Raw genomic sequence first — 21,757 nt, 5'->3', positions numbered from 1 at the left:
CACACTTAGAATGGAAGAAGATGAGAATTAGGAACTAGTTGGGATGGTGAATGTGGCTGAGGAAGAGTGATCAGGCGGAAGGAGGCTGGGTGGTGATACCAAGAGCCATGGGGCTAGAGCCCTGGTGCTTCTTATGAGGCAAAAGACCCATGGGTGGAAGTGGGGACACGGAGAACTTTTCCGCACCCTAAACTTCCTCTCAGGAGCACAGCAGTGCCCCAGGCAGCTGCACACTCCACCCCCTCCACTCTCCTATCCCTGGCCAGGTCGGGGTGGGAAGCCAGAGCCAGGCAGTGGGGTAATCATCACTCTGTCTGGTGCCCAGAAGGAGGCAGCAGCAGTATTCCCTCCTCTGCTGCTGGTGAGGTGCCCTGAAGCTGCTTCTCAGCTCCCAACCCACTTTTCCTCTCTGAGGCAGCTGGTAAAAGCTGAGCAGATGTGGAGATCTGGCTCTGTGGCTGACAGCCCATCTAGGAACAAGGACTGCAGGGGAGTCCTTCCAGCCCACAGCCCCTCATACTCCCCTTACAACCTGAGCTAGCCCGTTTGGACCAAGCCACTACCATCCCTGCACTCAGAGCTACCCCTCTGCCCGCACACAGCCCCAGCTCGTCTCCCTACACACACCCCTGGCTACCCCCTCCCTTGTCCCTAAGCTGGTTTCTAACTTTTTGAGCTAAGCCCCCACTTTTGAGTTATAATTTTTGCTTGCATGCCCCTCCTCCCAGCCCAGAGAGACTGGGTGAGTTGCCAAAGTGAGGCAGGGAGTGGAGGTGACCCTTGCTGGACCCCACCATACAGAGGTGCTTCAAGCCTTGCTGACACCCTCCCCCCCCCAAAAAAAATAAAGTAATAGGTAAACAATGCCAATATTCAAGGGCCCTGTCCTGAGCCCCACGTACCTCTGTGGAGCCCTGGAGTTTAAATGGCATGTTGAGATTGGCTTCAAAGAGAAAAGCCCTGCATTAGGTGCTAGTCTAGAGTTACATAATCAGGTACTATTTTTTGCACATGAGCCCTGTAGTGCAGGGGGTGGTCTTGTTCTGAGAACGAATCAGGGTTTTGTAAGGAGGTTTATTTGTAGGACCCTTGACTGCATTTGTAGCAGAAATTGGAAGAGGTGTCTGGCTGAGACAGGGACTTGGAAAAGCAGAAAGGATGGTCTCCTGGTTCAAACAACGCTAAATGTTGCCTGGCAGAAATGGATTTTACCCCTGCCTTAGCCACCAAGTTCATACGTGGGGTTGGGCAAGGCATGTAAACACTGTTTTTTTAGGTGGTCACTAACCCTGGGTTCCTGGGAGCCTGAGTTGATTCATCTGGTCTGATTTGCTTAAGAGTTGAACACTTAATGCCGCATTTGAAATCCGTAGGAACGGTGCTTTGAATAAGTGCCACAGAATGGTCAGTATTCTGAAAAATCAGATCATAGGCATCGCAAATTGGGCTCCTCAAATAAGCAGATATTCTATACCTTAATCTGTGCCTCAATTCCCTACCTGTAAAGTGGTGATAACACCACCCTCCCCTTACAGGGCATTATGAAAATAAACATCAACATTTGTGAACTTTTCAGATCCTACAGTGATGAGCTTCATAGAAAAGTGCATGAGGAATTAATAAGTGTCTTCAAAGCAGGATTTGCATAGGGTGCATTGAATAAGCCCTGGGGCTGCACACAGAACAAGGAGGAGAAACAAAATGGTGACTAATATTTCATTAAATAAGCACCTTCCATTCTGTGCTCAGTGGGAAAAATAGTAGATGATCACGTAACTGAAGACTGTAGCATAATGTGTATGTACAAGGGAGTGAGTTAAGGTTGCACAGCCAGCCCTAATTCTGTCATTTCTCCGTTTTTGAGTGCTTGACTTTGGCAACCTCAGCATTCTTTCTCCATGTGCATCACAGATGCTGTTGCCATGGTTCCCGAGACCTCCGATCAGTAAGAGACAGGGTGGGCAGTAATTTTTGATGGGGGCCACTTCAAGTTATTGGCAAGAACTACACTTTTCTAAGGAGGGGTGTGCGGAGCCTGGGATGGAGCTTGGGGGCTGAATGGAGCTTGGGGTAGGGGATTAGGGTGCAGGAGAGGGTGGAGGGCCTGAGAAGGAGTTGTGATCTGTGGGGGGAGCTTGGGAGGCAGGGCCTGGGTGGAGCTATGGGGGGTGTGGAGATGATTCTGGCCAGGGAGAGGGTTGTAGGAAGGGGTACTGGCTCTGGAAGAGAGCTGTGATCTGAGGGGTGCAGAGGGGTTGGGTGGTGACCTGGGTAAGGGAACTGGAAGAGAAGGGGCTGGGGTTCCACAGGCAGGCTCTGGCTGGGAGGTGCTTACCTAGGCGGCTTCCAGACAGCATCCCTGCAGGACCCTTGGGCAGACTTCCTACCTGTTCCATTTGACTCTCTGTTCTAGATGCCTGGAGGGCAGGGGAGGCTTCATATGATTCCTCTGCCCCCCACTCCCCCTCACCCCCCACAAAAACCTGTCAGCTCCTAGTGGCTGGAATCTGAGCACACACACAGGCTGTTCCTGCACTGTCTTTTTCTGAAGTTCCATGGTCTGTTTTGGGTCTACGCTGCATCTGGAATGAGAGGGTGAGATGAAAGGACTCTAATGAAGAGCCTATAAGCCACCCTCTGTGAATTGGGTCCTTGATCATCATTGGCCTCAGCTGCAGTTCGGAGCTTTTGGCCTCTCCACCAATGAATATCAAAAGAATTTCTGGAGCACAATTATGCCAGGGAAGCTACTGCAGCTCAGTGAGACATGCTCACATGAATATTGATGCCCAGACCTGAAACGAGGTGAGTGAGCTGTCAATGCTGATCACAGGAGGGAGAAAACAGAAGGCTTTCAGGGGGTTCTGCATTCAAGAGACATTGTGATTGACCTGTCTGCTTTGTCTGAAAATAGCCATGCAATTCTGTTATACAGTAAAACAACAGCTCCAGTGCTTTCTTAGGAAACAAAAGCATAAGAAGGGCCATACTGGATCAGACCAAAGGTCCACCTAGCCCAGTGTCCTGTCTGCCAACAGTGGCCATTGTCAGAGGAAGTGAACAACACAGGTAACAATCTGTCTCCTGCTATCCATCTCCAGCCTCTGACAAACAGAGGCCAGAGAAACTATTCTTTACCCATCCTGGCTAATAGCCATCAATGCATCTAACCTCCATGAATTTATATAGTCCTTTATATAGTCCTTTATAACCCCTGTTATAGTTCTAGCCTTCGCAGCCTCCTCTGGCAAGGAGTTCCACAGCACGAGCAAATATAACCACCACCAAGCAGCATATAAAGCAAAGCACCCCGATACTCTGGACAACAATGAGCAATTTCTCAAAAGAAAAGGTGTGTTAAGGAATCAGACGCCTGTTTTAAGAATTCCTTGGGATATTCGAAAGCAACCAGAGAAAAGCATTGCTATATACCTTTGGCAGCATCATAGAATCATCAGATACTGGAACTGGAAGATACCTCAAGAGGTCATCCAGTCCAGCCCCCTACACTCCTGGCAAGACCAAGCACCATCTAGACAAGGAGTGTCCAACCTTTTTTCATTGAGGGCCATCTGGCAATTTTTTACATGTTCCAGGGGCCAAACGCAAACTAGCCCCAAACCTCCAATCTCCCCGACCCCAGGCTTAACCCCCCTCAGCTCCAAACCAGCCCCTGCCCCCAGGCTTAACTGCAACATAAAACATCAGACAAGTCACTTTGCAATAACATGGGCCGATCTAATTTTCTCCACGTGCACATTTTTCAAGCATCATTATTCAATTAATATTTCATACAGTAAAAAAGTACACAAGCCCCCAGGCTTAGCTCCATGCAGCCCCAAACCACCCCCAGGCTTAACCCCTCCCCACAGCACCAAACCATCCCCACAGCTGCAGGATTCACTTACCTTGCACAGGAACTCCACGTGCTGCTGTCCTCCACTGCTTCTTCACTGTCTGCTCTTCACTGTGGATACACAACTTCCCCAGACCTCTGGTTCACCGCACTTAGAGCACAGCAGGGATAGCTCTCAGTGCCCTGCCACACCGAAACAATAGGACTTAATTTAATTGGTTTAGCAGCCATTAAACTAATTAAATTAAGTGCTACACTTTCAGCATGGCAGGCAGGAGGAGTCAGGTGGCAGTGGTGTGAGCCACAAATGGCTCCTTAAAGAGCAACGTGCAACTTGGAGCCGCTCTGGCACCTTTAAAAAATGGCACCACTGTGAGTTCTATGGGCTGAATTCTGTCCTATGGGCTGTGTGTTAGACACCCCTGATTGAGATCATCCTTGGCAGATGTTTGTCTAACTTGCTGTTACATTTCTCCAATGTTGAAGAATCCAGAACCTCACTGAGGAGAGGTAGCTTCCCCAGACATCATGACTAATGGCCACTGATAGATGTAGCCTCCATAAACCTATCCACAATTTTTTTGAGCCCATTTACACTTTTGGCCATCATAACATCCACTGCACACCACTCAGAAAAGTGGCTGGGGGGCCCTCTTTCTTGGAAGCCCAGTGGCAAGGGGAGGGAAGAGGTTTCATATGCTGCTCCCTGACCCTGAATAATCCCATTGGCTGGTTTCTGGCCAATGGGAGCTGACAATTGTTAGGTCCAGGCTGTGCACAAAGCCTTCCTCCCCCACCCTGTCAGGCTTGTGGCTATTCAGAGAGGCACATGGCCCCTGCCATGGTCAGACTTGCCTGAGAAACCCGTTGGACTGCTAACTGGGAGTCGCACAGATAAGTGTCTCCGTCCAGAACCTGCCACTGGCGCATCAGCTCCTTTGCTCCACTGGTCCCCCAACACTCTGCCTCCCCAACTCCACATAACTGAAATCCACTGCCCCTCCTTCTGCACCCGTACCCCTCTCCCAGACCCTAAACCTCAGTTCCCTTCCCTGGGTCACAAGTGCCCCTTCACTCAAACTCCTCCTGGACCTGACATCCTCTCCTGCACCCCAGTTCCTTAGCCCAAGTTTTCTTCTGTACCCAACCTCCCATCCAGACCCCACACCTCCTCCACTGAGATCATGGAATAGGGCAACCCTTGACCGCTTTCCAAATTCTTGGAGTAGCCCCCTCATCAAAAATGGCTGCCCCTCCCTGTCATAGCACAATGATTCTTAGGAGGACAGGGGCTTGGTCAGAGGTTCCTTGTCATGGTAGGTGGGTCAATGGATGCGTGCAGAATGGAATCAGTAACCGAGTCACCAGCCCTGAGCAGAATGAATGCACAGCCAGAATAACAAAACTGACTGGACAAGAGCTCGTCACCTAATAAGTTATTTTGTTAGTCTTCAAAGTGCTACAGGACTGCTGGTTTGTTTTGTGAAAAGTGACTGCAGGTAGTGCAGCAGAGTTTATTGAATCTGAGCATAAGAAAATTACAAGAATTTATGAGAACTTCCCTGATTGTAGCAACTGAGTATCTGTTTCTATTGATGGTGCACATCTGCACATGACTTGGTGAAAATAACAAAATTTACTCTGCCTGTGGATGGAAAAAAGTGAGAGGGAACACAGGTTGTGAGCAGGAGAGTAGCTCCCAGGGCAAGGCTGCACGATTGGTATGGGAGATCAATGAAAGGCCATTTGCAATCATACCTCCCGATTGTCATGAAGATACTCCCTCAGTAAAATCACAGCTGCAGGGCAGATGCCGCAGGAGAAATCAGCAGGCAAAAGATTAACATGAATTTGGGTTTTAACTACCCCAAGGCTTGATTGTTTTTTCAGATTTATAAATGTGCTTGTCATAAATGGGTCGTTTTCTGTTTGATCTGACACGTAACTGAGAGGAATCTCTTAAAGGGTACAGACTTTTTGGAGAACACTACAGGGTTGTGTGGAGGTGGTGGAAGGGAAGTGGTTGGCCACATTTTGAAGACATTGACCAACTATTCCTATCTGTTGCCCGGGAGGATTTTTTTTTGTGGTCTTAGAGATGCTCCCAGGGGCTTACAGCCTCTCCCCAACTGTGAGAGTGCGCATGTGATTGGGCTATGTGATGAATGATCTCCTGGAACATCTGGATGCTGAGGATGAAGGGTTGGGAGTTGGCAGAGGTGCCAAGGCCTCTGTTAAAATCAAAAAGTGCTTCTGGCTTACAGAAAATGAGTCTGAGGTGATGAGGAGCAGCTCGGCTGAAGGAGACACTGCTTAACTTCAGCTGAGATATAAAAAGCACTTGAGACCCACATCTCACCAGTGCAGGAAGGAGAAATTTAAATCTGCAGGTTGAGGGAGTAGCCTGACTCCACCATACCCTAAGAGAAGCCAACTGAAGTGAAGCTACCCAAGTTCTTACCCTTAGCGTGTGGAGAAAGCGAATGAAGAAGAGTTCTTTATTCCTTCTCATAACACAGAAACTAAGGGGTCACCACAGGAAATTAATAGGTAGCAGGTTGAAAGCAAACAAAAGGAAGTATTTCTTCATGCAACAGCACAGTCAACCTGTGGAACTCCTCGCCAGAGGATGCTGTGAAAGCCAAGAGTATAACAGGGTTCAAAAGAGAACTAGATACATTCGTAGAGGATAGATCCATCAATGGCACTACCCAGGCCGGGCTGGGATGGTGCCCTAGTCTCTGTTGGCCAGAATCTGGGAATGACCAACAGGGGATGGATCACTTGACGTTCACCTGTTCCGTTCATTCACTCTGGGACACCTGGCATTGGCCACTGTTGGAAGACAGGATACTGGGCTAGATGGCCCTGTGCTCTGACCTGGTGTGGCTGTTTTGATGTTCTTCCAGGCCCACTAGGCCTACACTGCCCCCTCCCCAAGCTAAACGATCCTCTGCCGCTCTGTCCCTACATGCCCGAGGCAGCTGCTTTGGAAACACCCCAACAGCTCCTTATTTGCTGTGTTCTTTTCTGGGACCTCTGGGCCCGGACCATTCCTTGCCCAAGAAATTTGTTCCTTGATTAAAAACCACAAAGAAACCCGACGCCCCCGCCCCACCGGCGGATCCGGCCGTTCCCCTGCAGCGCAGGCCCAGCCCCGCTTTGGCCCTTCAGCACCAAGGACAGAGCCCGCGGCCCCGCTTCAGGCGCGCCTCTGCCCCCGGGCTGGGCCCCGCCAGCCCCTCCGCCCAGGATAAAAGAGCCGGGGGAAGGTGAGAGCGGACCAGGTCGCACCTCGCCTTGGCCCCGTCTCCGCTCTCCGCTCCTGGGCGGTGGGTGCCGCCGACAGCCGGATCCATGGCGGGGGCAGGCGGCGGGGATCGCCTCCCCTCCTCCGCTCCCCTGGGGGGCGAACCCCCCGAGAGCCGGGCTCGGGAGGCCGCCCGGGCACGGACGGGGAACACCGCGGAGCCAGGGGAGTCCGGCCTCTGCGAGCCCAGCAGGTGGGTCCGGGGCGGGGGAGAGAGCCGGGCCTGGGGGCAGCCCCGGGGACGTCAATTACACCGGGGAAACTACGGGGCTTTTTCCCGGCAGGGGGCCCCCCGCCAGGACGCCGCTCAGCTCCCCCCGCTCCCTGGTTTCCTCCGAGCCCCGCAGTACCCCGGGCCAGGCAGCGGCAGGGAGCGGTGCGGTGCTCACTGAGGTCCCGGAGCCCGGGGTCGCTACAGCTCCGCAGGGTCCGCTCCTTCCCGGCCGGAGCCGCGGGGCAGGGACTTGGCCGGGCTGAGCCCGCAGGGAAGGGCCGCGCCGGGGGTCTCAGCCCCGGACAACGGGGGGCGCATCTCGGACTGAGAGCGAAGCCCCGACTGGCCCCTGCTGGCCGGACGCGGCCCGAGCGAACCCGGCTCCGCTCCCCGGGGCAGCGAGTGGGCTGGGTAAGTTGCAGCCCGCGCCGGGCGCCCTAGAACGCGGCTCTCCCGAACCGCCCGGGGCTCAGCCAAGCCCGCTCAGCCTCCGGCCCACAGCTCCCACGCAGTGCCTGCAGACGGCCTGGCCTTCACACACCCCCCGCCCCAGGGCCAAAGACCCGGAGACACCCGGCGAGAGCAAGAAGCCCAGGAAGAAACGGGGACCGTGATTAGGATAGATTACAATAGTTAAATCCCTTGTCTAAAGACCTAAAGATACTCTAGGGAAATATGAGCTAATATGTGTATGGAGTATAGTTAGAGCTTTGTAATTAAATATATTTATATATAGTATATTTAGATTTTTTATATTTAATATTTAAATATGTTTATATGTGGCGTATTTATATATTTATATTTAATAACTAAAATAAATAATATATATCTAAATATTTATTTATATTATTTTAATAACATTTTATCGCGGCTAAAAGGAGGTTTCTGCCAAAATCAGAAGATACTGTACCGTGTATTTGGCTGTAAGATCTGCCGGTAGGGAAATAATTGAAAAGGCTCAAGCTGGGCTAACAGGCAGGACCGAATTTCTGCGTGACTGATTTAATGAGAACAGAGGTCGCCGTGCTAGTCTGTAGTCCAGCAAAACGCACCCGCAGTCCTGGAGCACTTTAAAGACTAACAACTAATTTCTTAGGCGATGAGCTTTTATGGGACAGACTCAGGCTGATCTGAAGAGGCGGGTCTGTCCCACGAAAGTTTGCCACTCAATACATTGTTAGTCCATGAAGTGCCGCGTGACCGCTGCTTTGTTCAATTTCATTTCATAAGAGCTAGTTTGGTGGGGTGGCTTTTTAAGAACTCTGCGCTAGCGGAGAAGAGTTAACAGCCTCCTTACCTGGATAAAACCTCTGGGGACCCTCCAAACCCTGGCATCTTCGCTGAGTGAAATAAAAACACGCTTCACTTTGTGTTAACCTAAAAAAACGCCCCCACTAGACCTGTCTGCAGCGACCACTGCGTGCTGAGAACAGGCGGTAGAAAGTCAAGTCAATGGTTTATTCTTTTCCTCCTTACATTTAGAGATGGTCCCACAAGCGGTCAAACGACTATTTAAGGAGGTACTGGCTTATGTGCAAGGGACCATGAGAGAAAAACAAAAAGGGGACAGGAACTGAGGATAAAGCCACCTACCCTTAGAATCCATCTATCTGAATTCGGAGTATTTTCTCAGCATTTTAACTTCCTTTATATTAGTCTGGAAATGTCTGGGATAAGGAGCACCCGTATGTGGCTATTTTTCATTATCATAGAATCTTAGGGCTGGAAGGGACCTCAGGAGAGCATCTAATCCAGCCCCCTGCCCAAAGCAGATCAACCCCATCTAAATCATCCCAGTTAAGACAGTCCTCAAGGACAGTTTTTCTTCTTTGTAATAATGAAAGCCAGAGCCATCAAGAGGAGTTTCCCATCTGCCCCAGACCTGCCTGTGCTGAGAAATGCTGTTCTCATCTGTTTTTAATGAGCTTTCTGCTGTAAATCCCATATGATCCAGCCGGTGCAAGAGCAAACCTCCGGGAGGTTTGTTTGGCAGGTGAATAGTCTTAAATGCTCGTTTACTGTATATAGCAAACCAAGCAAAGAAGCAGAGCTGGGCAGGTGGGCTCCAGGGTGCAACACATGTAAGCAGTCCTGGAGCACCTTAAAGCCCTTCAGTTCTGCTCCCTAAGCTGAAGAAGTGGGTCTTAGGCATGGAAGCTCATTATTTAATAAATACATTTGTTAGCCTTTAAGGTGCTCCAGGACTGCTTGCTTTGTTTTGGGAAGATACAGACTAACACAGCTCACCCTCCGGAACAAATATGAAACACTCTGGCCCCCCAGTCTCTGTACCAAGGACCTGAGCCCCAGCGGTGAAAGTAAAGGGGTTCACCTGAGAGCACAGCTCCAGGAAGAGCTGGCTGAGGTGCAGCAAAAGCCAGCAGGGACCTTTTTAAAGAGCTGGCAGGGATCCTGACTGTGGTTGGATGGAATCAGAGAGAAATTTACAGGTGCCTTCACCTCTGCCCATCCCACACCCCTAGAAGTAACTGGCAAAGCTCCATTGAAATCCATCGTGCTCAGTTCCCAACTTTCATCTCAATTCTATCAGAGCCATTAAAGCAGCATAGATGAGTGACACAATATAACACTATTTTCGTAAATAAAAGCACCAAAATCTAGTCCACTTTTTTCACCAGCATGCGAACCACTGCTGAGCCTTCGTTCAAAGATCTGTGCATCCTAACGGTTTCACACATTTCAGAAGCAATACTTCAACCTCTGAAAATTCAGACCAGAAAATTAACTCACCCTTTTCACAGGTTTTATAAAGTACCCTTTTTTAAAAATAAAGTAAGTACCCCCAGTACCTACAATTTTCAGACAGCTTTTTTTCTACCAGTGCAACACCTTTGTTTAAAAAACTTAATTGTAACTGGTTGCTTGGAGGAAATTGCCTATAGGCAATAAACTTGCCATTGTAATTATGATTGTGCAAGAAGGATAATAAAAAATTGATGGACATAAAATAAGGGGTTTTTATTTATAGAAAACGTTGAGAAACACTAAGTTAATAGGCAAACACATACTCCAGATTGAAAAGCACTGATCTAGATCCAGACACCTTCTTTTGGACGTCAATGGGACTTTGATCAGACCACCAAAGAAGGAGCAAAACCAAATAGCAGATGACCAGTCCTAGAATACAAAGCCAGGACACTCTTTAGCTATGTGTTCCATGCAGCATTGAGAAGGCGGTGAGCACTAAACAATTCCCCCACCTTTCCACATGAAGCAGCCTTATGGAATAAGGCAGGATAAAAAAAAATAGAAAATTGATAACCTTTGAAAAATGCTCAGATGAGGCACATCTCCCTGTGATGTACATTTAACATGTGCACGCAGGGCTCTCCGTAGGACGTTTGGAACCTGACCCAGTACTATTAAACTAGTCCTATGCCTGATAGCAGCTGGGTGCATCTGATTCTTTAGAAATGTGATTGGATAATCTTGAGCGACACATCGATGAAATATTTTTAAAGCAAAATTTTCAGTGAAAGTCCTGTTGACTAACAAAGGAAATTCAGAAACAGACAGGATATACCTGGAGTTGGCCAATGCCCGTTAAACAGCACTTGAATGGCTTTTTCATAGGTTTGGTGTTCTGCTGTTACCTCTGGCAGGGTTTTTCATGTTTAAGTTAACTAGATCCACTCTAGAGAAAGCAGGACCATAGAGCAGGGATAGTAGAAGCAGGTGAGCCGGCATTAAGACCGAGCTGTGCCCCAAAATTTTGGGGTGCCCTACACAGCTGTGTATTCTCCATATGGGTACGGACAGCTCTGTAAGAAAATTCTGAAGTGTCTCCAATTCTGCTGGTGTATTTCCAGGGAGTGGAAGAATTGTCCCAAGTCCTTCTCTCTATTCTAGATGTTCTCCCAACTCAAACTCGGGAGGTAGCAGAACTGTCTGGAGGATTTTGGCAGCATGCCTGGTCTCCCTGTTTACCCTCCTCAGCGCAGTCTCTCTTGACTTAAGCAGCAGCTTTGAGAGGTGGAGAAACACAGAGAAAGCCCTTCAGGAATTTTCCTCCTGTGAAAACCTTTTGGCTCTTCGTCTTATAGTTCTCCTCCAGGAAGAAAGACGTGTGTGCTGTTGGGACCAACCATCCAAGAGGAATGACTCTTGGCATGCTCGGCTACTGGAAAGGTTAAACTTTCTCTGCCAAGATACTGAAGAGACATTAGATGGCAAGAGTCAGCAGTGCAAGGAAGAGACAGGATCTGCCTGTGGGATTTACCTCTCTAAAATGAGACAGAGATTAAACAACACTCGGGCTTTTGCACCAGGTGTGGTGTTGTCTGGTGCGATCTCAGAATTGCTGGAAGCTTTTGATAGCTCCCATGAAAACCTCAACACTGTGAGATCCAACCCTGACTGGGCAGATGTGATGTCCCTTAGATTCATACTTAGAATAAAGGAAGCCATCCTTCAAACTCATGAGATGCCCAGGGCACCACAGCAACCTAGAAACCTTCCATCAGTCTGGCAGCCAATCACCATCATGTTGAACTATGCCATCTTCACATCAGAGAACGTACAATCGTGCTGGATGGAGAACATGAACTTGTCACGTTATTTCACTCGCTATGAAGGCATTTCTCTTTTCATCCCATTCCCGGGCTCATCCCCACCACTTCCAAGCTTACGTCTGGCCAAGGAACTCAATTACGTACAGAGCTGCTTATTACAGAGAGGGCACAAAAAACTCCACAAGAAGTCAAAGAAAATCCTCTCTACAATCAGCCTTAAGATCACGCTGCTGGTGATCACCTGCCTCATCTACCCCATTGTCCTGGTGTCCTTTAAGCAAATGACTGATTGGATCCAGAATTATGCCAGGAGTCTCAAGCAAAGGACAGAAGACTTAAAGAGGGAGAGGCGGCTAGCTGAGGATCTCCTGCACCAGATGTTGCCAAAATCGGTGGCAAAGCAGCTGAGGAAACACAAACATGTCCAGGCAGAAAACTATGACCAGGTAAGTGAAGTAATGGGGAGTGTGAATGGCAGGGTGACAGCAGCTTTGATGGAAAATCATTATGGACCTGACTTTATTTAACGGAGTCTTTGCTTGGTCATCAGTGTGTGTGAGATTTTGCAGCCACCATTAGTGGAAATCCTCCCATTCAATATAAGCTTTCAGAATTGATTTGCAGATGGTACAAAAAGAAAGGCTGGTTTTGAAAAGTCCAGCTGTAAGCATCAAAGGGCCTGCTTTTAAAGCCACTCAGTTTCAGCTTAGGGGATCACTTACTGCAGTCAGCTTGCAGGAGGAAGCCCTAACTCAGTAGGAGTTGAACCACCTGGTTCCAAGATGAAGAGAACCACCATGGCAGAATGGGTCATATTCTGCCCTCAATTTCATCTCTGCAGCTGCACATCAGTGGGGTTGCCTTGATGTAACTGAAGTCAGAATCTGGACCAGTACCTTGTACAGAAGGACAGCTATGCCAGACTATATCTTAGGGTATGTCTACACTATATGAAGATCAACCCAGTCGGGGTTGGTCTTCTGAGGTTCAATTTCATGCATCTGCTGGGGTCATGCAAAATTGAACTATCTGGGATCAGCAGTCGATCCTGAACTCCCTGATATTGCATGGAGTAAGGGAGGTCGACAGGAGAGCTTCTCCCCTTGACCTCCCTCTGTGCAGATGGCCAGGTAAGTGGATTGCAGATACACAATTCTAGCTATGGCAATTGCATAGCTAGAATTGACTTATCTACAGTCCACTTTAATGTCTAGCATGGACCTGCCCTTAGTTGCTATTGTTATAGGCAGGGGTCTGCAACCTCTGGCTCTGGAGCTGCACACAGCTCTCTAAGGACTTCTTTGTGGCTCCCAATGCTGTAAATGTAAAGAGTAAAAGAAAAAACTCTTGATTATTTTTGATAAATAGTGAACATCTCAAAGCCCAACAACGAACAACAGATCTAAATAGCAAATGATACATTATCTCAATATGTTGGATAACCCCCTTTAATACGTGCAGTGCATTGTGGGTTATGATACAGCATCTGTGTTTGATCAAGTTGCCAATAAAGTCTTGATTTTGAAAAGGTAATGGAAGCTTGCAGCATTTCTGCTGTGAAGGGCAACATGCATTTTAAGAAAGAAAAAATTAAACGTGAAGTAGAATTGGCATAACTAAAGTAGGTTCTGGAGTGAAAGTCAGGAAGACAGTGGTGCAAACACACACAAAAAGCATGAGGGAATTGAATATGTAAAAAGTTTGACAACATCCTGCAGTAAATACATATCGCATTAGAAACCATTGTGTGAGCTGTTCTTCAAATAGGGGTTACAAAAAGTAGGGTTTGATGCTATTTATTAAGGACTGTCACATGTTTACATGTATTGTGGCCCTCGAATTATTGAGTTTTTACCAATCTGAAAAAAATGGCTCTTCTTGCTATTTTACTTGCCAACCCCTGCTTATAGGGATATAACCAAGGACTGACCTTGGCCAGGATTGGCTGTCTCTAACGTCACAGTGCGCTGTGTGTTCTGTTACTAATTTTGCATGTGTGAAGTTGGCTGAGAGCAGGAGGAGGGAGAACACCACTAATGTAATTTGCTTTGATCATGTTCATAATTATCTCTTAGCCAAATGACACTTGAGTGGCTATTTCATGCCATCCTTCCTAGTCTTCCCCCCACCACCACCAATTTTTGTTTCTTTTCTGTGAGCTTTGTCCAGTTTGTAAAAATGAGTTCAAGGATTTTCCCACAGGGTTTTCTGCATCTCATGCATGTGGCTACTAAACAAAGCCAGCTTGTAGGACAGTTATACTCTGAACACTCTGCAAACAGTTCACAACAAAAATCACCACCCTGTAGAAATCCAGTTTTCTGGCTGCTCCTTTATTTTCAGCCCAGACACACAAAAAAACAAGCATTTGCATTTAATTTCTTGGTGTCATTATCCAAATAATAACCTATAATTAGACAATTTACATATAATTAACCATAGCAGTGCCATCAAGAACAGCTAAACCAAGACAGAGGATTTTAAAATAAACCATCTGGCAATATAATTGTTACTAACATAAAACAAAAAAGCCCTAACCATCAATTGCAATTTAAGGAATTGACACTGATCAGGTGCTATCAGAGGATAGTAAATTATTTGTCCAGGCCACTAACACATTTTCTTTTTCATGTCAGTTGTGAAGGGCTCTTTTTAAAATGTGTCTTTCCTTCTGTGTAAGTTCTGTGATCCATAAGAATAGGGAAAATAGGCTTTATATGAAAGCAGGGGGAGAGGGGCAGGCCCAGTGAGCAATTTTTTCAGAGGTGATTTTAGTCAGATTTTATTTCTGAATCTGGGCAGATATTTGAAATGCAGTCTTCATCACACTTTGAATAATGGGAAAGAAAAAGGCCCCAGTGGTGGAGGAAACTTGCACCAGAGACATAGCCTTTGTACACCTTGTTTTAAAACTTCCTGCTAGTTAGCACAAGTCATTTCAGTTGATATAAATTAAGAATCTTGGGAATCAATGGCCCAATCCTGCATCCCTTTTCCAGGAAGACAGTTCTTGAAAGTCTTTGAAATAATGGTTTCAATGGGGAGTAAAGGCCATGAGCTGGTCCTTCACACAGAGGTGCTTTTCACTTAATGTGTGGGAGTTACAGTGCCTTTGCTCATCATTAGGTTTGGGAAAATATTGGTTTTGACTGATGTTCCCCCCAATTTTTTTCCATCTATGTGTAGAATAAATTTTGTTATGTGCACCAATTTGTGTGGATGTGCACCACCAGTATAAACACATGCTGCTGGCCGCGGGCACTCTGCTAATCAGCTGGGCAGCTTTTGAATCTCTCCTGGGTGGCTGCACAAGCACACAGCTTACAGGGAGCACTGGTCCTGATCCCTGATCCCAGAAATAATCGACTTGGTGACTTCCAATGGACCTATCTAGCTGCATGGGGAATTGCAGGATCAGGTCCTTGTTTATAGTTTTTAATCAATGTTGTTCAGGACAGTCAAAAGCAAAAGGGATTGTGAAGAACTACAAAAAGATCTCAGCAAACTGAGTGATTGGGCAGCAAAATGGCAAATGAAATTTAATGTGGGTAAGTGTAAGGTAATGCACGTTGGAAAAAATAACCCAAATTACACGTACTACATGATGGGGTCAAATTTAGCTACGACAGATCAGTAAAGGGATCTTGGAGTTATAGTGGATAGTTCTCTGAAGACATCCATGCAGTGTGCAGCGGCAGTTAGTAAGGCAAATAGGATGTTAGGAATTATTAAAAAAGGGATCGATAATAAGACAAAAGATATCATACTTCCCCTATATAAAACTATGGTACGCCCACATCTCGAGTACTGCGTGCAGATGTGGTCTCCTCACCTCCAAAAAGATATATTGGCATTAGAAAAGGTTCAGAAAAGGGCGACTAAGATGATTAGGGGCTTGGAAAGGGTCCCATATGGGGAGAGGCTAGAGAGACTGGGACTTTTCAGTTTGGAAAAAAGGCGATTGAGGGGCGATATGATAGAGGTATATAAAATCATGAATGGTGTGGAGAAAGTGAATATAGAAAAATTATTTACCTTTTCCCATAATACAAGAACTAGGGGACACCAAATGAAATTGATGGGTAGTAGGTTCAAAACTAATAAAAGGAAATTTTTCTTCACACAGCGCACAGTCAACCTGTGGAACTCCTTGCCCGAGGAGGCTGTGAAGGCCAGGACTCTATTAGGGTTTAAAAAAGAGCTTGATAAATTTTTGCAGGTTAGGTCCATAAATGGCTATTAGCCAGGGATAAAGTATGGTGCCCTAGCCTTCATAACAAGGGCAGGAGATGGATGGCAGGAGATAAATCACTTGATCATTGTCTTCTGTTCTCCTTCTCTGGGGCACCTGGCATTGGCCACCGTCGGCAGATGGGATGCTGGGCTTGATGGACCTTTGGTCTGACCCAGTATGGCCATTCTTATGTTCTTATGTTCTTATGTTCTAATGTAAGACACACAAAGCTCTGCCACCTTCCCTGGCAACCTTAGTTACATGCCACCCATCTCCCCCTGCCAGGTGACTATCTTTTTCTCTGACATCGTGGGGTTCACTAGCATCGCTGCCTCCTGCACCCCACTGCAGGTTGTTGAGATGCTGAATAACCTCTACAGCTGCTTCGACACTAGGATCGAGTCCTATGATGTTTACAAGGTGAGTGAAATTCTTTGCTGGGGGACAGAAGAGGGGACTGGGCATCACAGATCCTCTCATTCCTTCTCTGTGGGAGGGTCTCTGGTGCCCTTCCAGCTACTGGGTTGTAAGAAATGGTGCTGCTGCTGACGCCAATTTGCCATCACTGGAGCCTCCTGCTCCGTGGACCTAGAGCAGTGGTGGGCAACCAGCAGCCCATGGGCCGCATGTAGACGTTTTGTTTACCATTGCTCACATGCAGGGCTGCCAGATTCCACTGGTTTCTGGCTGCAAACTTTTTTCCCTCTGGTAATATTATAGTGACAGGCACATAAAGCCATGTGCTCCCTCTGTGTCCAACCCAAGCATTGTGACGGTTCAATCGGCACAACCCACAAATTCTGGGCACACAAGTGCAGACAGAAAAATGACCCTATCCCAGGGGACTGGCTTGGTTACGTCATTCTTGCAACCCACTGAGGTGAAGGAGGACCACACACACAGCCTGCTCACTAAACTAGGTTCTTCATCCCTGACCTAGACTATTGTGGTAGAATGGCCAACTCTCCTGGACTGAACAGACTGGACACCATTGCAGCAAGTGGAGCCTGGCCCGTCGAACTGGGAGAGTTGTAACCCCTGGACTACAAGATGGGAGAAGCTCTGTGTAAAGCCCTGGAGATGGCAGATGTTAAACCTATGTAGAAATGTTGTGGGTGTGACTCAATCACTAGACCAAGGCAGGGGGTAGGAGGTTTACTATGATACACTCACCCTCAACCCTAAGAACACACACCGACTCCTACCAGATGGGGCAGATCCCTCTCCCCTCACCACGAAGAGGGCTCAAGATTCAGCTCACATTAGCCCTAATCCACAGGATATCCCCAGCCCCTCAGGGATTACCTTATATATGAGTTAGAGCAAAGACTTAATATTACAATCAGATTGCAGACAAAACCAACCCACACCGGCTGGACCCCACTAACAAACTAGGTACATACCAGGCTCCTTCAAGCTGTGTGTGGGGACCCCCATCTCTCATTCAGGGCCTGGGGGTAGGTTTTTTTTTCTTTCCTTCACAAGCAGCCAGGCCTCTTATAAACTCCTGAGTAGGCAATGCGAGTCACCTGCAGCCAACGTGATCGTACCAGGTTTAGCAAGGCAGCCATAGGCTGCCTGCTCAGTCCTAACCACCAGGGATCCCAGCAGAGCTGATTAGGGGCTGGCTTTTGAGAGTTTAGCCCTCAATCTGTTAGTTTGACTGGAAGCTGTAGCTTTGTGTCTTTCCTCCAGTGGCTCTCAGCCTTTCCAGACATTTGTGCTCTTTTCAGGAGTCTGATTAGTCGTGTGTAACCCCTAAGTTACACCTCACTTAGCAAACGCTTGCTTAAAAAATCAGACGTAAACATACAAAAAAGAATCATAGCACATGGTTACTGAAAAACTATTTACTCTTTCTTTTTACCATAGAATTGTAAAATAGATGGTTTGGGATACAAACATTACTCTTGCATGTCAGTGTGTCGTATATAGAGCCATATAAACACGTCATTGTATGAAATTTTAGTTTGTACTGACTTTGCTCATGCTTTGGACATAGCCTGTTGTAAAACTAGGCAAACCTCTAGGTGAGGTTACGTACCTGCTGGAAGATCTGTGCTTACCCCCAGGGATATGTGTCTCTCTAGTTGAGAACCACTGCTTTAGGCTGCACTCCGAGAAGCAGAGCCTGTCTCAGTGCCATTGCCTGGGATAATGCAGCTATGATAAGCAGTTCAAAGAGCCTATGTGCCTCTTCACAGCCTAGGAGAACATTGAATAGCGGCTGCCTAGCAGGACAGGGTGTGATTGTAAAATAGCTTCCAGTTGGCCAGTGAGTGCAGGCCACAGGCAACCTCTTTCTTCCTGATCCCTGAATCAAGAGCCCACATGTACCTTTGAGAGGGAGGTTTTGCACAGCCAGCTCCAACAGTCAATGGTGCTTGTCCCTTCCCTCCAGGTGGAGACCATCGGTGATGCCTACATGGTAGTGAGCGGCCTGCCAGAGAGGAATGGTGAGAAGCACGCTGATGAAATTGCGAAAATGTCGCTGGACTTGGTGGCTGCGGTGCGACAGGTCCTGATCCCCCACATGCCAATGGGCAGGCTGCAGCTGCGGGCTGGGATCCACACAGGTGCGCAGATGGGTACCAGAAAACAAAACCAGGAGAGTGGATGGAGGATGGGGTGGGGGCAGGAACTGGAGCTTTTCAGGTGCATTTCCAGATGGGCTGCTAATTCCCTGGACAATCCTAATATGGTCACAACTGTGTTCATCAGCTTCTCCATCAGCCAAATGAGAATAATGATTCTTGCCTATGCCACAGGGGTGCTGTAAAGCTGCAATAATATTGGCAAGGTGTTTTGAGATCCTCTGAAGCCAAGTGCCCCATCAATACAAGGTATTAATAGCAGGCCAAGTACTGAAGTCCTTACTCTAGTAAGGCCCTGAGGGCCTCCACCTCCCAGTGACTTCAGAGGTTCAGTGTGATATGCTCAAGAAGAGATTAAAACTGGCAACTGCATCTTACTTTTCTGTGGCATTTCTGCTGGGCATCTCTCACCTCTGGACTCTCTCTGCCTGGCATTTCTACAGGCCCCTGCGTGGCTGGCGTTGTTGGGTACAAAATGCCCCGTTACTGCCTCTTTGGGGACACAGTGAATACAGCATCTCGCATGGAGTCCACCAGCCTGCGTAAGTGGTTTGGGCACTTCCCTTCCCCACTCTCCCTGAGCTCTGTCAGCAAACACCCCTGGCCCAGTGCCCACCATGGCCTTACTCCTGTGTTTTACACCACGAGTGGCTCATCAGAAATACCCCCCAGGTCAGTCATGCCCATGGCCTGCCTCAGCCCAACAGCAAGAGGGAGGGGAGCATGTAATGGAGCTTTCTCTGGGGCTGGCAGATGAACTCCCAGAGGCCCCAAGAACCATGCCAGGCATTGCCCCCTTTGCATTCCAAGTGCCAGGTGGACCTGTTTGCCCTGCCCCACTGGTTTCCCATTGGAGAGCCAAAGAGAGACAATGACCCCTGACAAAAGCTAGCGGTCAGGTAAGGGAAGGGGCTCAGACACGACGCCGAGGAGGGGGACACAAGAACCTGACTGGAATATGACTCAGCACAAAGAACGGCCACAGCAGTAGGAGGTAGGATCAGTGTCTCTTTTTAAGGAGCAGCAGGGACCATGATAGGAAGGGAACAGGTATCATGGAAATACCATGGGGACAGGGGCCCTGGCAATGCAGGCTCTTGCTCCTGTTACTGTGCTGGGCATTAGTGGCTGCTGCCTTCACTTTGTCCACGCTGTCTCCTGCTCTTGCTCTCTCTGTTGTTCACAGTTCTCCTCACAGCTCTCCATTATCCAAGACAAACTAAAGACTTAGTGACGCCCAGCTACAGGGCTGTCCCTTCCCGCACGCGGGATATGCAGTTGCCTAGGGAACCCAAAAATTTAAGGCACCAGTGAGGGGTGACACACAGGGGGTTGCCACTTCCTGGGTACACCCCCTCCCCTGAGCCAGTGCCATGCCACTTCCCATGAGTGTGGGGGCAGGCCTGCCTCTCCCCAGAGAAATGAGGCCCTAGAGCAGTGTGAGCTTCCTAGCTTGTGCTGCTGGCAGGCTGCATCACTCCAGGGAGGGGGCAGAGCAGGGATGGAAGGGGAGGTGCCAGGGCTGAGCAGGGGCGGGGCCTGGGCACAGCGGGACAGGGAAGGGGCACATGGCCCATGCCCTCCCCAGAAGCCCAGATGCCACTGGCACTACTGGGTCTTAATGTTCACTCAACTGCCTCTCCCAGTCTCTGCTTTGTGGCTCTGCTTCCTCCTGACAGGATCTAGTTAATTTAAAACTGAGAACCCGGCCAGAGCTCTTAGCAGCACATTGAACCTGTGAAAGAGCCATTCAAGTGGTAGTGAAGTCATTTAACAGGCATTTGCCAACCCCAGGTATATCCTGTCGGTTTCTGAGTTTACTGTGTCAGTCAATAGGACCTTAGTTTAAAACTTGCTCTAAAAATATTTCATGAGTGTGTTGCTGAAGACTGTAAAATCATATCCCTAAAAACCTGTCCCTCCTCTGGGCTGCCACCAGGCACAGGGGCACCAGTTTAATAGTACTGTGCAAGGTCCCATACAGCTCTCTATATAAGAACATAAGAATGACCATGACTGGGTCAGACCAAACATTCCTCTAGCCCAGCATCCTGTCTGCTGACAGCAGCCAGTGCCAGGTGCCCCAGAGGGGGTGGACCGAAGGTAATGATCATGCACCTTGTCTCCTGCCATCCATCTCCAGCCGCTGACAAACGGAGACCAGGGACACCACTCCTACCCCCTGGGTAGTCCCATTCGGTGTTGAAGAGGCAGGGCCAAGCTGGCTCTGGAACCAGGGGCCTGGGGTCCATGCTAGGTGGTGGGGTGTCACGAGGCACATCTAATGCGCTGGCCTGAATTGCAGCTCAGAAGATTCACATAAGCTCTGCTACGTACCAGGCGCTACTCATGGACGACACCTATGAAATCGAGCTGAGAGGGGAAATTGATATCAAGGTACCGGTGCCCTGGGGCCCTGCAGGAACAGTCATTTAATAGGACTGGGGTTGAGGAGAGAGAGAAAAATGATCCTCCCCAGCCCCATCACCTCCAGTTACGATCGTTTGTGACCCCACCAATTAGTTGGGGATGGGCCTGGTGGGAGATGGGATAGGAGATCATGAGGGAAATGCCAGACCCACACGAGGAGGTGCTGTGGGTACACAGGGGGTGCTCAGCCCAGTGAGGAATTCTTGACGCTGCAGTGTGGTTCTCAGCTGTTAATCTGCTGTGCTGCCATTGGGATATGACATGACTCTGAACACTCCCTGCCCTACTCCTGGGTGAGCACATTCTGACACTTTTCACCCAAGAGCTGGGATCCTCACTGTGGTTGCCAGGCCCCATTCCAACTGCTGACCTAAGCTCCTCCTGCCACTTTAACCAGATGAGGCAGTTCACGTCTCATCTCTGGCTGTATGTTGCCCTGTGATATGAAAGGTGTGTGCTACGAAACACAGTTGCTGTCTCTGACCCATGAGGCTTTACTGGCATGGTTAGAGCCCATGTGATCCCTGCATATACCTCTAGTAAAAGACGTTGGAATGAGGTATAAATAGATGAGCATCTTTACACTG

The sequence above is a fragment of the Carettochelys insculpta genome, chromosome 23 (genome assembly GCF_033958435.1).
Source record: "Carettochelys insculpta isolate YL-2023 chromosome 23, ASM3395843v1, whole genome shotgun sequence".
In the NCBI taxonomy this organism is placed as follows: Eukaryota; Metazoa; Chordata; order Testudines; family Carettochelyidae; genus Carettochelys; species Carettochelys insculpta.
This window is presented reverse-complemented; position numbering follows the sequence as displayed.